The 18,915-nt window shown below is 37.9% G+C and overlaps 1 protein-coding gene across 4 annotated transcripts in view; it reads right to left on the reverse strand.

Annotated features, from left to right (window-relative positions):
- CUL2 (cullin 2) overlaps positions 1-6,839 on the reverse strand; it is a 109,236-nt gene extending 102,397 nt beyond the window's left edge. The window contains exons 1-2 of one of the 4 annotated variants that reach the window (XM_045820386.1): positions 6,686-6,839; positions 6,170-6,275 (exon numbers count right to left, since the gene is read on the reverse strand). The gene's annotated coding sequence lies outside the window, so the exon portion shown is untranslated. Of the gene's footprint in view, positions 1-6,169; positions 6,276-6,452; positions 6,657-6,685 lie in introns of those variants that run through there. The other 3 variants (XM_045820385.1, XM_045820387.1, XM_045820384.1) reach the window with 3 other exon arrangements.
- Positions 6,840-18,915: the final 12,076 nt, after the last annotated feature.

Consider the following 18,915-nt stretch of genomic DNA (forward strand, 5'->3'; position numbering starts at 1 on the left):
AAGCACAGACTGGAAACGATACCTGTGTTCCAATGTTCACTGCAGCATTACCTACAATAGTCAAAAGGTGGAAACAACTCAAGTGCCCATCAACAGAAGAATGGATAAGCAAAATGTGGCATATACCCAAATGGACTATGATTCAGTCACAAAAAAAAGAATAGAGGTAATACATGTTACAACATGGATAAACCTTGAAAATATTATGTCAAATCAAGTAAGCCAGACAGAAAGCACCAATATTTTATGATGCTACTTATATGAGGTACCTAGACTAGGCAAATTCATAAAGATAAAAAGTAGGTCAGAAGTTGACAGGTGCTGGCAAAAGGTGGAATAAGGAGTTACTGCTTAATGGTTGCAGTTTCTATTTAGAGTAATGAAAAAGTTTTGGAAACATATAGTAGTGATGGAGACATTGTGCGTGCAATTAATGACAGGGAACTGTCCACTTAAAATGGTTAAAAAGGTAAATTTTATGTTATGTGTATTTAATGAAACTACAAAACAAACAATACTGTCCTTATTCTTTTTTTTTTTTTTTTTTTTTACTTTTTTGGTAACTCTCCTTATTCTAAGCTCCTAAGTGGACAACAAAGTTTTGATGCAAAAATATCTAAATTTCAGTGCAAAGTGCTCTCTAAAAAACTTTAAATGTATGCTTACTAATCAAAACAATACTTAGAACTATGAAGACAAAATGTCATTATTTTTAGTTCAGACACACCAAATAAAACAAAAATAATTTGTGATATAGTTTAAATTTTTTAAGACTGAGGATTACTTAAAGATCTTTTCCTTGTTGTCACATTATTCATTAATCTGGTAACTTCCTACTACTTACATAGTTATGATGACTATTATAAAAGTATGTTCTGTCTCACTACCAGAAACTAGCAGTTATAAAGGTGGATGGATATCATAAACTATAGTGTTTGACTGCCATGACAGTTTCCAGCATGAACTCATGGTTTTTAATACAAACACACAGATTAAAAGATACAGAAATAAACACAGATGTTTATGTATACATGGATTAGGGATTAGTATATACACATATATTTCTAGTCTGTCACTGAGAGAGAGGGCCTACAAGCAATGACATCTCAGCAACAGTGACCACACATAACATGCAGATCTTGGTTTCTAAATACCATTCTCCAATAGAAGGAATCAGAGCTCCTTGAAAAAATGATTGATTCCAAGACTGCAGCAGAGAAAATACAAGATCTTAAAGAAGATGGAGCATACTGAAAAGACAAAGAGCCAACCTGAAGGCTAGAGTGGGCACAATTTGAACAACAAAATAATTATAGTATTAGATTATAAACCACAGAATAAAATGAGTATCTATAACTCCATACTGATATAAACAAATTACTGAATAAATAAATGTGGCAAGGGGACAGTTCTTCCTTATAGAAAAATTCCATTAAGTATAGAAGGAAATGAGAAAAATATAAGATCACCATCAGGCGAACCCCACTATAATTCTTACAGGCAGGATCTACCAAAGAATGCTGCCAGGACTGGGTAGAAGTTTGAGAACAATATATCTGCATTGTTACAAAGAATCTCCCCAAGATAGCTAGCATTTACAAAGAGAAAAATATTTAATAACTTTACAAAAAGAGTAATTTAACAGACATGATCTTAACCAAATGAGAGTTAATATAATTTCTAATACAATATAATGGCATCCTGTACCCTGTGATATGATGTACTGAGGATGCAACATCACTTGCGTAGTACTTTTTCCAAAAACGCATTAACCTCAATCTAATAATGAGAAAACATCCAACTCAAAATAACTGATACATTCTACAAAATAACTGATCACACTCATCACAGATGTGGAAGTCATGAAAGATAAAAGATTATCACAGATTGGAAGGGACGACTAGGGAAACAAAACTAAATGCCATGTCTGATCCTGGATCAAATCCTAACACAGAAAACAGACACTCGTGGAAAAACTGGTGAGATTCAAATAAGGTGTGTAATTTAGTTAATATTATTGTACCAATGTTGATTTCCTGGTTTTCATCATTGTGTTCTGGTTATATAAATTGTTAACATTAAGAAAATCTGGGTGAACGGTACACATGAGTTCTCTATATCAGTTTTTCCAACGTCTCTAAGTATAAAATTATTTCAAAAACAAATTTTTAATGCTTTTAGGTATTGTGTACTTTTTTCCTTCAACTGCATTAAAACAAAGTTGAGAAATTCAAGAACTATTTATACAGCATAAATCCAAAATTTCATTATTTTAAAAGCAACCTACATTAGCACAATACTTAAGTCACTGAGTTAATACTTACTAAATATTTCCTATATTCTAGACCTCTACCAGGTGCTAGAAATGTTGCCCTCAAGAAGCTTAAAGCTGATAAAAGAAACAAAAATTATAAACTGTCAACCTGATTAATGAAAAACTCTGACACATATACAATCTATAATCTAATGATTAAGTAACAACAGTAACATCGCTTACAATGTAAAAGTATATAAATGAAAATCTTTTGAATAACTAAATCTTCAAATAGGACATTCAGAGTTTAAGTAAGCTTAACAAACTCACTACACATATTTCATACAGTGGTCTTATATGTAAAAATTAGTGTCTAATGCTTCAGAAAGTACTATTAAATATTTTCTATCAAAGATTTTATTTCTCCAATGTAGAAACTAGCTACTTACTTTAACCTCAGGCAAAAAAAAAAAAAAAAAGAGAGAGGTAACAACAATAAAAATAACCACAAAAATCAAACTAAAGTTCTTAAACCAAGAACAATGTCAGCAAAAAAACAGGTAGATCAATTCATATAGAGAGTACCTGGCTAAAGACTGCTAACTGAAAATCACAATGCTATCCAGTACAGAAAAGTATTATAAATTCACTGAAGAACACAATATGAATTCATATTTTTAATTCTTCGAAGTAATAATGCTTAAAGCAACTTAGAGAAAATATTCCATCTCCCCTCCTCCAGGTAACTCAATCAACAGGGTTCAACTGCACCCCAAAAGTTGTTGCAGATGCTAACATGATGATCATAACACTGTTTGTTGTTTCAAAATTTTGAAGAGTCAAAGGAACTGCACAGTTCCAGTATCCCTAATAGGCCTTTATAAATCAAAGTAGTAGAAATGAACAAAAGGATTATGCTAACATCTGCTATGTAATAGAAACATCACTGTTAAGAATCAAACCCAAGCAAGGAGTCAGATCATTCTGAACAAATACTGTGATTAACTGATAACTGAGAGAGAAATCAGTCACACATCTCAAGTAGCAATAATTTGTTATAAATCTCATGATAACATTCCAAATTTCTGCTTGTTTTTCCAAGATTTAACATTAGCCAGTCAAAAGTCTTCAAAATATTAAGATTCAAGGCCTGGTCCTGCCATCGATTTATCTGATTTTAACTGACAGTACCTACATGAAAACACTGCATTCAATAATCATCAAATAATTTTCTAGCACATAAAGAGAACAGGCAGATAAGAAATGGGGAACACAAAAGAAACAATGCAAACTTTTGTAAAAAGTCTTGCAAGCCCTGACTGATGTGGCTCAGTAGGTTGGGTGTCCCCCTGCAAAATGAAAGGTCTCTGGTTCAATACCCAGTAGGACAAATGCCTGGGTTGAAGGTCATATCCCCAGCTGAGGGCATATGAGAGGCAAATGATCAATGTTTCTCCTTCACTTTCTCCCTCCCTTTCCCTCTCTCTAAAAATAAATAAATGAAAATCTAAAAAATAAAAAAAAAGTCTCACAAAAAGCTCTTTAAACGACTGCACATATGTAGGTCACTGGGCAAAGGCCAAGTCAGAAAATGTTGCCATGCCCTATGACTTTCCTCTCTGCTTTCTACATTCTTTACTTAGGTGGTCCCATCCTGTTTCATAACTTTTAAATACTGTTCAATCCTCTTAAAATGTACACAGTGTCAAAGCAGGTGACGTATACTATCACTTTTCAAATGGGGAGAATACATATACATACTTGTTTACATGTGCACAAAGAATATCTTTGGAAGCACTACATGTAAGAAAACACTAACACTGTTTGTCCCCAACCCAAACTGTGTGATGAAAGACAAAAAAAGAGATTTTTATTCTATTCCCCATCAAACATGTTTAATTTTGAATCATGTGAATGTAGTTTTTATTCAAAACATAACTAAGCCAACAGATAAATGCTGATGATTCCTCATCTCTTTCCTTACCAGATTTAAGTTGCACTAAGGCAGAAGTTTTTTTAAATCTGTTTTCTCACTACTCTAACCTCACTGCCATTTGTTGAGTAAATGACTCCTTAACTGCTCCACTAAATTCCAGACATGTATATCCAATTGCCTACTTCTCAGTTCTGCTTGAACATCTAACAGTTTCAGTTTCTACTTAACATGTCCAGTTCTACCCTATCTCCATGCTTCCCTCACTTCTTCCCCATTTCAAAACATGGCATCGCCATCCTCCAGTTGAAGCCCAAAATGCAGGAATCACTTGTCCCAGCCAACTGCACTTTCATCCAACCACCAGTTCAACAAATACCTTTAATTCCAAAATGTATCTCAAAACCTTTTTTACTTGTCTCAACACTCCAGTCACTACTCCACCACAGCTTTCTCACTGGCCTCCCTGCTTTCTTTCCCCCATTATCCCATCTCCTCCACAGTCCAATGGTAATCAGGCCCTATTACTCCCAGCTTTGCAGTAATCCCAATAGCTGTTCAATGTACTTTAAAAATAAAAGCCAGATACCTTTGGACAATAAGACCTCACATGATCTGCTTCTGGCTGTGACCTTCATCTTTCACAAGGGCCTTCCTTCTCTGAGTTTCTTTCAGTTGGCTGAACCCAAGCTTGATACTACTGCTGAGCATTTCCATTTGTTGTTCCCTTTGACAGAACACTTCTTTCACATTTCCAAAGGCTAAATAGCCTCTCACTTTTCAGATATCAGATCAAAGTTCATCTCAGACAAGTCTTTCCTGACCACAGCATCAAAAGTAGTCTCCCAGTCACTACCACAACTCCATATTTTATTTCCTTTATAATACAATTATCTAAAATTATTTTTACTTCTTATTTACTGTCTCTCTCTCCCTCCCCCATCACCAAAGTTGAAACTCCAGGAGGGCAGGAATTTCAGTGTCTTATGCTTGGCTTAAAAATAGGTGCTTAACAAATATTTAACTGATAGATAACACAAAACTGACTTTAAAGAACTCTACATCATTTAATTTAATGACAGGCTAGTGAGAATAAAAGATATAGATAAACTAACTCCACACTTTTAAAACACTGAAAATCACCAGAGTGCAGAGGATGAAGAAAGAGTATTTCAGATGCATATGAACACTGAAACACATAAAGGTCATTTTTCACACACCATGTACATGTACACTGTAGAAATGTTCCTGCAACCTGTAAACAATATCTAAAAAAAATTTTTTAAAGGATAACTCAAAACACTGTGTACATGTTATTTCACCTGTGAAATCTTCAAACGGTGTATTTAGGCAAAAGAGGCAAAGTATAACCAGTTTGCTCATTTATCTGTCTTGCAAAAGAGTGGGAAATAAGATAATCTTTTGGGTGTTTTAAAATGTCTACTATGTAGTCAGTAGTCAATCTGAACAAAGTGATTACTTTCTATAATTTACTATTAATGTAGGTTTGGGAAAGATCTAGTTAAAAGATTTTTATAGTGTCAAGTCAGAGTCTATAGCGCATGTTAACAGTTTACGTTCTCACTAGCTTCAAAAGTTAAATTTCCAAACGACTACCTTTCAACTGGTAATAGTAATCCGTGGGGAAAGGAGAGGACTTAACAATAAGTCTGTAATTCACAGATGTTTTATTTACATGCACGTATTTGTGGGATGGTAAAGAATGGTCCTGACTCCCTGGTGTGTAAATGCTCTGAAGAGAGTCTAAAGATCTTATTTCACCAGACCCTAAGTGTTGAGACAGGCTAGCACGTACAGAGGCACTTCTCCCCATAGCTATCAATCTTCGTTGTCTGCGGAAACAAAAGTGGAAATTCTCGTGGTAAGGATGTAAGAGACTGATGCCGCCCCCACCTCCAAATACACGGAGATGTGTGTCCCCGTGAGCACGTAAATAAGCAGATGAATACACGCACTCTCACCTTCCTTCCTTCGGAGGAAAATGGGGCCGAGGGAGGGGCGGCCAAGGCCAGGTGGGGGAGGCCCGGAATCCAGTCCAAGGGGTGGCAGGGCTTAGGAGACAGCGCTCTAGGGAGCCGGGGACACTTACAGGACACCATCTTCCCCGGCCACCCGCTTTCCCCCCTCTCCCCTCCCCCTTCTCGCCCCTAACTCTTTTCCTCCGCCCCATCCCCGCCACCCATCAACCGGGAAAGGAAGTTTCCCGGCGTCTGCAGCCGGCTCCCGGACCCTCAGCGGGGTTACCTTCTGCAGAAGCGGGACAGGGGGCAGGGGACAGGGGAGGGGAGGCAGCCTGAAGGAATGAAAGACGAAGCCCCGGCGAAGAGGGTGGGCGGCGGTGGCTGTCACTCGCGTTCCCCTGCTCACAGCGCTGCCATTACTGTGCCCGCGGCCGCCTCCCCGGCCGGCCGCCGCCACCCATCCCGGAGACATGGGGGTGCGCAGCGAAGCCTGAGAGCCCGCCGCCCCACGCTCACCTGCCGCCGCGCGGAGACACAGAGAAGCCTGGACTACACAAGGGCGGAGGGGAGGGACGGAGGGGAGAAGGACGGGCTGGTTAGGGATCGTGAAACTACCGTCCCCCTGAGCACCCTACTTTCCTCCCAACACACCCTCCGCGCTCCCCTTTCCACCGCCGCCGCCAAACCCCCCTCAGAGAGCAGTGGTAAAGTCCGCGTACGGCAAGCGCAGAGAGCCCGCCTTAGTGCGATTGCGACAGGCCGCGGAAAACCCAGTCTGAAGGCGCTGCGTGTGCTGCCCTGTTCGCTGAGCTTGAGAGACTCAGAACCCGCCGAGTTTGGATTCGACATTCTAATAACAATATTTCAGGATCGTGTTTTCAACAAAAGTGCTTTCCTTTGAGTTGTTTCAGACCTGTGTGAATATTTTCGGGCACCACCATATCCCTGCCACAAATTTCCACCGGCTTTTCAAGTAATCAGAAACATATTAGCAAAACTACTTTTCCCTCTGACATACTCTTTTTCTAGAGCGTTTTCATCTAAAGGCAAATTGAATCTTCACCACCGACTCGCCACCTCTCCATCATCGTATCGGTATAAAGGGCTTTCTTTCCTCGCAATTTTAAACGGTAATGTTAACGTATTACCTGTCACCTATAAACATAGGACCACAGTGGAACAAAAGCCTGGCGTTACTCCTTATTTGCCTTTCACATTCACGAGATCCCAGTGGTCAGTCTTGCCAGAGTTTTGGTCAGTTCTTCATTTGCACGTTTTGAGCAAGCCTTTTCCCTTCCAACTCTTTCTTCAAAGGACTTGTACCAATCCTTCAAGGCCCATTTGAAATCCTGTTTCCTGATCTGATAAAACCCCACCAGTCTCTCTCCTAATCTGCTTCTCGTGGCTCTTGAAGTCTGTACTCTGTTTTAATAAAATTATTATATACTGAGTTCAATTCAACCATTTGTCTCCATTATATAACCTTTATCTCATGTTCTCCCTCTTTTAATTCTGCAATTATCAAATGGTGGTCCGCAAGACTCAGGAAATCTGCAAGCCTATTTGGAGTCCTGAGGTTAAAAACAATCTTCATAATTATACATGTTCTTTGTCTTTTTTTATTGGGCTGGCATTTGTACTGAAGGTCTTCCAAACAATAGTAACACTGCTGACATTGCCTTATCAGGAATCGAGAGGATGGCACAAAATGCTCCTACTGTTTGCTGCCTTTTTAAAAATTGATTTAGAAATATCCTTGATGAAGTTCTAAAAAATATTAATTTTATAAATGTCAGCCCTTGTGTACACATTTTTCTAATATTCTCTGAAAAGAAATGGAAAGTACATGTGCTAGGATGGCTGTGAAAGAAAGACACCTGTGTGGCAGAGTTGTAAGCTGAACGATCTGCTTTTTTCATGGCACACCATTTTTCCTTGAAAGAACAATTGACAAACCAGTGTTACTCTGACTGGGGAACTGACAAATATTTCTCCAAAATGAACACAGTGAGCCTAACGCTTCAGCAAAACAGCTGACAATACTTGTTGCCAGTGATAAACTTTATAGCTTTCAAGTGAAATTTGGAAATTTGGAAAACTTGTGTTCACCACCATCAGTTTGACAGCTTGAAGAGTTTTCTGATGAAACTGTAATGCTCTTAATAAATATTACTTTTTGATATTGTATGAGGTATGTCAATATATGGCTCATCTATGTGACACAATGAACCAATATTTTCCAAATGACTAATGCAGGACATTACAAAATCATGCATAGATAAAAGATCCATTCAAAGTGCAAGATAGACCAATGAATAGATAGATATGCACATACCACCTTGCATGCACGTGTGTGTATGCACACATAAAAAGCAGAATACAAAGGTTCCTTGATGTGGTTTTAGATTCCTCATTACAACCATTAAAAAACAACCACTTGTCAAGTTATCTACAGTGTCAGAGAGGAATATCTACACTTAAAATATCTATATCTGTATTATTACTTACCATATATTGCATGTATAATGCACACTTGTTTGCCCAAATTTTTTAGGGAAAAATAAGGATGCACATTATACATGGGTAGTACTAATTCCATCATCTATATAAATGTTTTTAACTCTTTTATTTATGCTTATGCATTAAAAGTGTAACTCTAGAAAGCAATAATGATATCCATATGCAAAATATTACCCTGGAACATGATAATCAGTTTTGTTTCTAAACATAAATAAAAAATTGAATTAAAAAATTAAATTGAAAAACATTTTCCCTGAAAGTTTAGGCCAAAAACGTGGGTGGCATATTATACATGGGACTGCATTATACATGGCAACATACGATATCCAAAAAGATTATTAAATTCTCCTCCTAAGGCCTCCTATTTTCTTCATATACTTTGACCACAGAGGACTTAGCTATCTTCATTAAGCCAGATATGAAAGACATACCCAAAAGGAAAGCAATGTCATTCTTCTCATTAAAAATTTTTATTTTGGAAAATATGGTTACTTTTCATAGAAACATGCAACTTATGTTAACATGTCTTTGGGTTTACTATTTTTAATAGATTTTTTAATTTCTCTTTTTAATTCTGATATGGTAACTATCAATATATACAACCCACACAAACACAAGCTCTTTGAGTGCCTTAATAATTTTTAAGAGTGAAAAGTGGTCCAAACACCAAAAACTTTGAGAACCTCTGCTGTGACTCATAAATTGCCTCTGCTCTCACCACTCCTTTAAAGCCCTAGATAGAAATGCGGACTAGCATGAAGAGTGCCAACCATGAATCACTCCAACAAACCTCTAGTTCTAAACTCCAGAGATCCCTCTCATCACTTATAGCTTATCCAACCAACATAATAGGAAAAATTACATTTCTAAAAAAGTTATAGAATCCAAGCCTTTAATACTCGTATTAAATGGAGATTACTTTTTCTTCCAGGAAAAAAAGTATCCTTTGGCCAACGTTTCAAGCTACCACTTCAAGCAAGGAGGATTGGTCTTCACCTCCAAACTAATCCTCAAATCCTAGTTCATCTATAAATTTTTTCCTTGTTTTATTTTTCAGCAAAGACTACATATGTTACTGGAATATGTTTGGTTTTGTATAATGTTTATTGAATTCCTTTATTTGTTTCTGATTTCAAAAGTAGTAATTTTTTTATGACACTATCAATATTACAGAAATAAATAACCATGTTAAAGTTGATAAATATGCCTCAAGATATTTGCTATGATTATGATTAACTAACTTTACACGAATTAGATCATGTTATAGATATGCTATTTTTTTAGCCAGCTGTTGATCTTCATGAGAATACTTAAATAATTCTTTTAAAAAAATAATTCTTAGGCAAAGTAATTTATAAATTAACATATAAGAGGAAAATTAATGAAAAATATTGTAAGTAGAATATCCCTAAGTCATTACATAAGTTGTTAAGCAAAATATATTCATTTCTATTCATTTTCTACTTGTGAATGTACATAATTTTCTCTTTCAAAATTTTCCAAGTTTGTTTCATAATCTCCCTGTACCTACTATTTGAGGAGCCTAACCAGAATCATTTTATGTCCTTATAAGTTTGTCATATAGACATAAAACCAAAAAAGCTCTGATTTTCTGGGACATTTATGATTTTGAAAATTTATCTAGAGCCCTGGCTGGCGTAGCTCAGTGGATTGAGCTCGGGCTGCAAACCAAAGCATCGCAGGTTTGATTCCCAGTCAGGCACATGCCTGGGTTGCAGGCCACGGCCCCCAGCAACAGCACACTGTATTTCTCTCTCTCTCTCTCTCTCTCTCTCTCTCTCTCTCTCTCTCTCTCTCTCTCTCTCCCTCCCTTCCCTCTCTAAAAAATAAATAAAAATCAAAAAAAATTTATCTCATTTTTGTATTCCATATAGTAAACCTGAATCTTCATTTCTCGAATCTTTACTGTGAATTTGCATTTCCCGGTTATACCATTTATTAAACATTTCCCAACTTTTGTTTCTAGTGAACTAACAAAGATAAGGTAGGGAAGAATAGTTTTCATGTATGGAGCATCTGATTAAAGAGCTGTTCTATGCTTATGAAAGTGGAAGGCTCCCCTTTGGAAAAATATCTGACTGCAGGGCTGAGCAGGAATATACAGGATGAACCTGGAGCACCCTGTAGTGTAAGAAAGTAAGGAAGTGTTCAGAAATAAAAACATCAACATTGACAGGAGTTATACCAAAGGGCACAGGAATCAACTGAAAGAGCTCCCAATGGCCAAAGCTAAAACAACTTCAGCAAGAAAATAATGTAGTGGTGGATTATAACCCAAAGTGTAAAATAAATATCCATTGTACACACTAATATAAATGATTGAAAAATTAATAAATGGAGAACAGTCTTATGCAGAAGAATTCCAAATAAATTATGTAGATACTTTACTGCAAAGAAAGGGGAGTATAATTCTTCATTCTTTAAGTGTAGACCAGGAAGAGTGACTTCCTTCCAAAGAATACAACATGAAAAGGGAATTTTAAAGGAATAACTTTACAGTAGAGAAACCTAACAAATACCACCTCAGCCAGATGATTATGGTCTACATTAACAATGATAAGTCATTGTTGATAATATGTGCCCCTGCTGTGATGTGCTGAGAATGACACTTTACCTATGTGATCTTCCTACTTCAAACCCATATACTCCAACCTAATCATGACAAAAACATCAGACAAATTCCAATAGAGTGTCATTCTACAAAATACCTGACCAGTACTCCTCAGACTATCAAGGTTATCAAAAGCAATATGTTTTGAGAAATTGTCCCAGCCAAGAGGAGACCTGAGTACTGAATGTAATGTGGCATACTGGATAAGATCCTAAAACAGAAAAAGGACATTAGTAAAACACAAGGAAATCTGAACCATTTAGGTTTCAGTTAACAACATATCAAAATAGGTTCATTAATTGTAACAGATTACCATATTAATCTAAGATGTTAATAGGGAAAATGGGGATGGAGTGGGGGGCAAAGTAGGTATGTGGGAACTCCCTATTAACTATTAATTTCTTTGTGAATCTAAAACTATTCTAAAAATAGTCATTTTTTAATCACCCATTGTACACTTAAAAGAAAAAAAGTATAAGGTCTCTAATCAGAAAAGCTAGGAGCCCATAAGATTTCCTGTATTGGAAAGTGGAACCAAATGAAGAGGTTATGTCTTTGACTCTCCTAGACAATTCTGGCTGAAAGCTATTTTAAAAGAAAAAAAGTATTCTCTTTTAAATAAAAGAAAAATTACCTATGAAGTTCTTATGTTTCTTTGCAATCACATTCAGACAGGTAATTTAACAAGATCAAAGCTGTATTCAAAGAGAGTTCATTTTAATGAAATATCAATACTTGCATCATTTGATATAGTACATTTAGAAGGTGATTTCTCAGAACTGGGAATAGGGAGTTAATCTAAGTAAAGGATTGCAATAAATACTATGTGATATGTGAAAGAAGGAGAGATGACATTTTTCTTAAGTGTTATGTCATATTAAAAGTATGTGTGTCGGACTTCCGGCCAAGATGGAGGCATAAGTGGATGCACCGTACATCCACGTACAAACAAGATTGGAACAACAACAATTTAGAGGCAGAATAACACCCAGAACTGATAAAAAATTCATCTGAATGCAAGTCAGACAGCCAAGAAGTTGAAATAGACCCATTCATCCAGACTGGTAGGGGGGGCAAAGATGAGCAGCCAGACACGGGTTGCGGCATGGAGAACAGGGAGATTCGGGCATATAAGGCAACTGGGAGCGTGTGGGGCATCTGGAGCATGCAAGATCGCAGTGGGTGGACCCTGAGTACGAAAGCGGCAGCTGGCAGACCCAGTGAGGTGGTGATTGTGGAGCAAGGCAGAGCGCGCAACCAGGGATCCCAGAGAAGGGACTGAGGTCCCACAGAGAATGGAGCTACCACCATTGTTCCCTCCCGACCATGCCCTCACATACAATGTCACAATCTAGCGACTGGGGTGCCCAGCCCTGGTGAACACCTAAGGCTCTGTCTCTCACCAAAGCAGGAGCAACCAGACCAAAAAAAAAAAAAAGATAGAGAGATAGCTCAAATAGAAGAACAAATCAGTGCCCCAAAACTCATCCTTTTCAGTGACCAAGAGATAGCTAACCTATCAAATGCACAGTTCAAGACACTGGTGATCAGGAAGCTCACAGAACTGGTTGAATTTGGTCGCAAATTAGATGAACAAATGCAGGTTACCATAAAAGAAATGAAGGAAAATGCATAGGGAACCAACAGTGATGGGAAGGAAACTGGGACTCAAAACAATAGAGTGGACCAGAAGGAAGAAAGAAACCACCAAACAAGAAAGAATGGAGAAATAAGAATTCAAAAAAACGAGGAGAAGCTTAGGAACCTCCAGGACATCTTTAAATGTTCCAACATCCGAATTACAGGGGTACCAGAGGGGAAGAGGTAGAGGAACAGATTGAACACATATTTGAACAAATAAAAAAGGAGAACTTCCCCATTCTGGCAAAGGAAATAGACCTCCAGGAAGTCCAGGAAGCTCAGAGAGTCCCAAAGAAGTTGGACCCAAGAAGGAACACACCAAGGCACATCATAATTACATTAGCCAAGGTAAAAATGAAGGAGAGAATCCTAGAAGCAGCAAGAGACAAGGGGACAGTAACCTACAAAGGAGATCCCATCATACTGTCAGCAGATTCAAAAAAGACCTTACAGGCAAGAAGGGGCTGGAAAGAAGTATTCCAAGTCATGAAAGACAAGAACCTATATCCCAGATTACTCTATCCAGCAAAGTTTTCATTTAGAATGGAAGGGCAGATAAAGTGCTTCTCAGATAAGGTCAAGTTAAAGGAGTTCATCAGCACCAAGCCCTTATTTTATGAAATGTTAAAGGGACTTACCTAAGAAAAGAAGATTTTTAAAAGACATGTATAGTAAAAGGACAGCAAACTCACAATTATTAACAACCACACCTAAAGCAAAACCAAAAGAAACTAAGCAAACAACTAGAACAGGAACAGAACCACAGAAATGGAGATCATATGGAGGGTTAGCAACAGGGGAGTGGGAGGAGAGAGGGGGAAAAGGTACAGAGAATAAGTAGCATAGGTTGTAGGTAGAAAATAGACAGGGGGAGGGTAAGAATAGTATGAGAAATGTAGAAACTAAAGAACTTATAAGTATGACACATGGACATGAACTAAAGGGGGGGGAAGTGGGTGGGAGAGGGTGTACAGGGTGGAGGGGAGTGAAGGGGGAAATGGGACAACTGTAATAGCATAATCAATAAAATATATTAAAAAAGTATGTGTGTCACTACGAGTATAACGTGAATCATAATCCACCCAGATAAATGTGATGACAGAGAAGACAGGAGATTGTAACTTAATAAAAATAAGGAATGTAGGCCATCCATTTGAGAAGACAGGGACAAAGAAAGCAGGGGAAATAAAATGTAATGAGTCTGGAAGAAAGCTAATTTAGAGAGAGGACAAATGGGCTAAAAAACAGTCACTGGACAAAGGAAGGTCTTAAGTGCTTAAGTATGCTCAATATCAATGTTGAAAATAGGAATGTATAAAATTATGCAACCAGATTTCTGAAACAGTGTATTTACATATGGCAAGGATAGGAGATTCAGTTGGGTATCAATGCCTTTTCCAATAAGCAGAAGACACTTTCCAGTAAGCCCTCCTCCAAAAATAATTGACCATTGTTTACCTTATGATTTACTCAGCTAGATCTCTGTGGGAAAGCAAATAAGACTAATAATATAGTTAGAATTGTACAATGGTTTAATATTTAATAAAACAAGTATTCATGTTTTACACCAACCTAAAAAATTGTTAACAACTTCTTCTTTCCAAAAGGTGTCTTTCACTAGTGAGTGAGAGAGAGAGAGAAAGTAAAACATTCACAATATGTAGTCTTAGAAATCAGCATGTGTGTATATTTGGTGGATCTTTAACCTACCTAATTTATAAGAAGTTACTCATAGCCTAGATCCTCATCACATTTCACTTCTAACTGTTGTGGAAGATAAGAAAGTTTGGAGTCATGACCTCCTTGCACTGGTTTACATTTTGTTTTCTGTATTTACTTTTATTTTAAATTATAATAAAGTAAAATTTATTGGGAGAGGGGTATATAGTTCTATCAATTTTAACACATATATAGATCTGTGTAGCCACCACTATAATTAGGATTAAGAAGAGTTCTGGCACCCAGCAAAGTCTCTCTTGTTGTTCCTTAATATCACTTTGTTTTCCTTCCATGTCAACATTGGCTCACATCCATGTTCTTTCTCATTTAAGTTTTTCTCCCTTCTTCCTGGCCATTTCTAACCAATAGACCCTATGAAAGAATAGGAGCAACAAAAATGCCTATATCTGTGGATAGGTACCTGGTTGTGAGAAGATCCTAGAAGAGGACTTCAGGGTAATGGGAAAGCGGGGAAACTTATTCATAGTACAGGGATTCCAAGTCTTTCATCTGGGCAAGTCTCATAACCTTCAAAGAAGTCTCAGGTCCTTCATCTATGAAAGTAGGATTTGGAGAATTGAAACTCATGTAAGACACACAGTACCTGGATCAAGACATTCCCAGAGGAATACTGTAAAATGATTATTTTATAATTTTAACAGTTAATATAATTTTATTCTAATTCAGATACTATCTTATATAAATGCTATTTTTAAAAAATACAAGGCAAAAGGGACTTCTGGTCAAGACACCAGCATAGGTAAACATGGCTTGCCTCCTCACACAACCAAATCAAAATTACAACTAAATATAGAACAACCATCACTCAGAACCATCAGAAATCAAGTTGAATAGAAATCCAACTACGGATTTAAAGAAACTGCATCTATCTAGACTGGTAGGAGGGGAGCAGATGTGGAATGGGCTGGTCCCACATCCACATGTGGTAGATAAAAATTCAGGAGAGATATCATGGGAGAGAGGAGTCCCAGCCTCACACCAGGCCCCCAGCCCAGGGTTCCAGTGCAAGGAAGACAAGTCCTCATAACTTCTGGCTACAAAAACCACTGGAGATTGAGTAGGTGGAAGAAACTTCTAGAGTCCCAAGCAGTTCCCCTTAAAGAGCCCACACACAGACTTACTCAGATTCACTCTCTCTGAGCTCCAGCACCAGGGCTGCATCTTAAAAGGCACTGGTAACATACCAGAAGGAACTGAAGTGTCTGGCATCAAAGTGAGAGCTGGGAATAGTTTTCTCCCAGATAGAAAGGTGGGCAGAGGCCATTGTCCCTTTCTGAGCACTCCCCTTCCCCTAGAGCCACAGGGCTGGCAGGCTGGTTGGTGACCTATCTGAGACTCCATCAACCTGGCTAACACTGTCCCACCCTGGAAATCCACTGAGACTCTGTCCCACCCAACTTACAGGCAGACCCAAATGGTTAACCATATAAATGACTGGTCTTAGTTTATGCTTCACAATTTCCTAAATCCTCCCAAACAAGCAACAGCAGGTCTCACTGATCCCCTAGCCCCCATACCTCTTGATAAGTGGCCCCAGGCATGGCACTAGCCACAGCCAGCCTAGATTAACAGTTTGGCTTAGTTTGGGAATCTCCAAGCCCAGCACAAGTAGCAGCCATCTCAGACTGCTTTATAGCTCATGCAGAGTGGCCCTAGGCAGAACACAGGTGGGGGCTAAACTTGGCCTGCACCACCCGGGAAATCCCAGAACCTGCACATCCAGTGGACAACTACAACCGAGTAAGAGAACAACCACCCTGCCCCTGCACAGTTGATCCTCCACAGAGGGTGGATGTTGATGGTCAGTGGTCACAGCCAGTCCTTGCAGCTTGACTGGCCTGGATAAATCCCTCCCATTGACTTGCCAACAGCAATCAAGACTCAACTGCAAGAGGAGGGTGGACTCAGCCCACACAAAGGGCACACCTCAAGTACCCCGCTTGTGTGAGAGAGAAGCCTGTGCCACTGGACCCTGCAGGACACCTACTACATTAGGCCATGCTAGGGAGTCATAGCAGCTCTACCTAATACATAGAAACAAACACAGGGAGGCTGTCAAAATGAGGAGACAAAGAAACACGGCTCAAATGAAAGAAGAGATTAACACTCCAGCAAAAGAACTAAGCAAAATGGAGATAAGCAATCTATCAGATGCAGAGTTCAAAACACTGGGTATAAAGATGTGCAAGGGACTTAGTGAGGACCTCAACAGCATAAAAAAGATCTAGTCAGAAATGAAGGATACACTAATTGAGATAAAGAACAATTTACAGGGAAACAACAGTAGAGTGAATGAAGCCAAGAATCAAATCAATGATTTGGAACATAAGGAAGCAAAAAACCAACATGCAGACCAACAAAAAGAAATACTAATCCAAAAAAACGAAGACAGTGTGAGCAGCCTGTGGCACAACTTCAAGTGTTATGACATTTGCCTCATAGGGGTGCCAGGAGAAGAGACAGAGCAAGAAATTGGAAATCTATTTGAAAAAACAATGAAAAAAAATTCCCCTCATTTGGTGAAGGAAATACACATGCAAGTCCATGAAGCACAGAGAATCCCAAACAAGATGGATACAAAGAGGCCCACTGCAAGAGACATCATAATTTAAATGCCAAAGGTTAAAGATAAAGAGAGAATCTTAAAAGCAGCAAGAGAAAAGAAGTTAGTTACTACAGGGGCTCCCCCATAAGACTAAGGAATTGGCCAGAAATATTTAAAGTCACGAAAAGCAGGGACCTACAGCGAAGATTGCTCTATCCAGAAACGCTATCATTTAGAATCAAAGGGCAGATAAAAATCTTCCCAGACAAGAAGCAACTAAAGGAGTTCATCATCACAAAACCACTATTATATGAAATGTTGAAGGGACTTATTTAAGAAAAAGTAAATCAAAATTATGAACAATAAAATGGCAATAAACACATATATATCAACAATAGAATCTAAAAAACAAACTAAGCAAACAAGAACAGAGACAATCATGGATACAAAGAGTGTTTTGATGGTTGCCAGATGGGAGGGGGTTGTAAGGGAATAGGTGAAGAAGTGAGGGAATTAAGAAGTACACACAGGTAGTTACAGAATAGCCATGGGGCTATAAAGTAGGTATAGGAAATGGAGTAGCCAAAGAATTTATATGCATGACCCAAGGACAAGAACAATGGTGTAGAGATTGCTTAAGGGAGTGGGTGTGTTGAGTGGAGTGGGGAAAGGGGGGGAAATTGGGACAACTTCAATAGCATAATCAATAAAAATAATTAAAAAATAAATAAGATTGTAAAAAATAAAATTAATTTAGAAGCAGCAAGAGTAGGAGAAGCTGCCTGACTCTCCTCTGTCTCTCTAAATTCAGCAAATAAATCTCCACGTGGTAAGCATCCTCATTGCTCCTCAAGGCTGAGAGATAACCTATCACAAGATATTTTTAAAAATCCAGAGTCAAAAAAATCTGTGTAAATAAAACTTCTAACGCCTTTACTAATTTATTGCCTAAGCCCAAATATTGCTTAGGGTCATTTCTAATGAGAACTAACTTTCTTTGTCCTGCCAATTTCTAACAAATGTATTGTTTCTTTGTTTAAATAGTATTTTTAAAATGCCTGGTTTGATCATTTCTTTGAGCCTCATTTTATGATCTGAGCATCACATTGTGATTCTCCTATGTACACATATTAAATTTGGTTTCTTCCTGTTTAAAAAAAAAATAAAATACAAGGCAAAAATTGTGTAAAAATTTGAGGAAGTAAAATGGAGAATTGAAATATTATGCCTACTAGCCTAATGGTTTTTATTAAAACAACTATTTTTCACCTTTAGTGGTAGAAAAATTACATCTAGACTAGCTTACAGAATTCTAGTCTAGAAGAATCTTTTCAAAAATTGATTTTACAGAGAGAGAGGAAGGAAAAATTGATTTGAGTGAGAGAGATAGAGACATGGACTTGTTCCACTTATTTATGTATTCATTGGTTGCTTCTTGTATGTGTTCTGATAGAACCCACAACCCTGGCATATGGGGAGGGCAATAATCAACTGAGCTACCCAGCCAGGGCCTAGAAGAGTCAAGTTTAGCCTCCAGATTCCACATTTACGATTCTATGTATAGGCTTTACCTCTCTGTGCTGGGAAAAAATATATAGAACAGAGAGATGAAAATTGATATTTAAAAAAAAACCTAAGCTATAGCACTTGATCTTAAAGTAGATATTT

Source organism: Phyllostomus hastatus, unplaced genomic scaffold (assembly GCF_019186645.2).
Source record: "Phyllostomus hastatus isolate PE091 unplaced genomic scaffold, TTU_PhHast_1.1 phas_scaffold_39, whole genome shotgun sequence".
In the NCBI taxonomy this organism is placed as follows: Eukaryota; Metazoa; Chordata; class Mammalia; order Chiroptera; family Phyllostomidae; genus Phyllostomus; species Phyllostomus hastatus.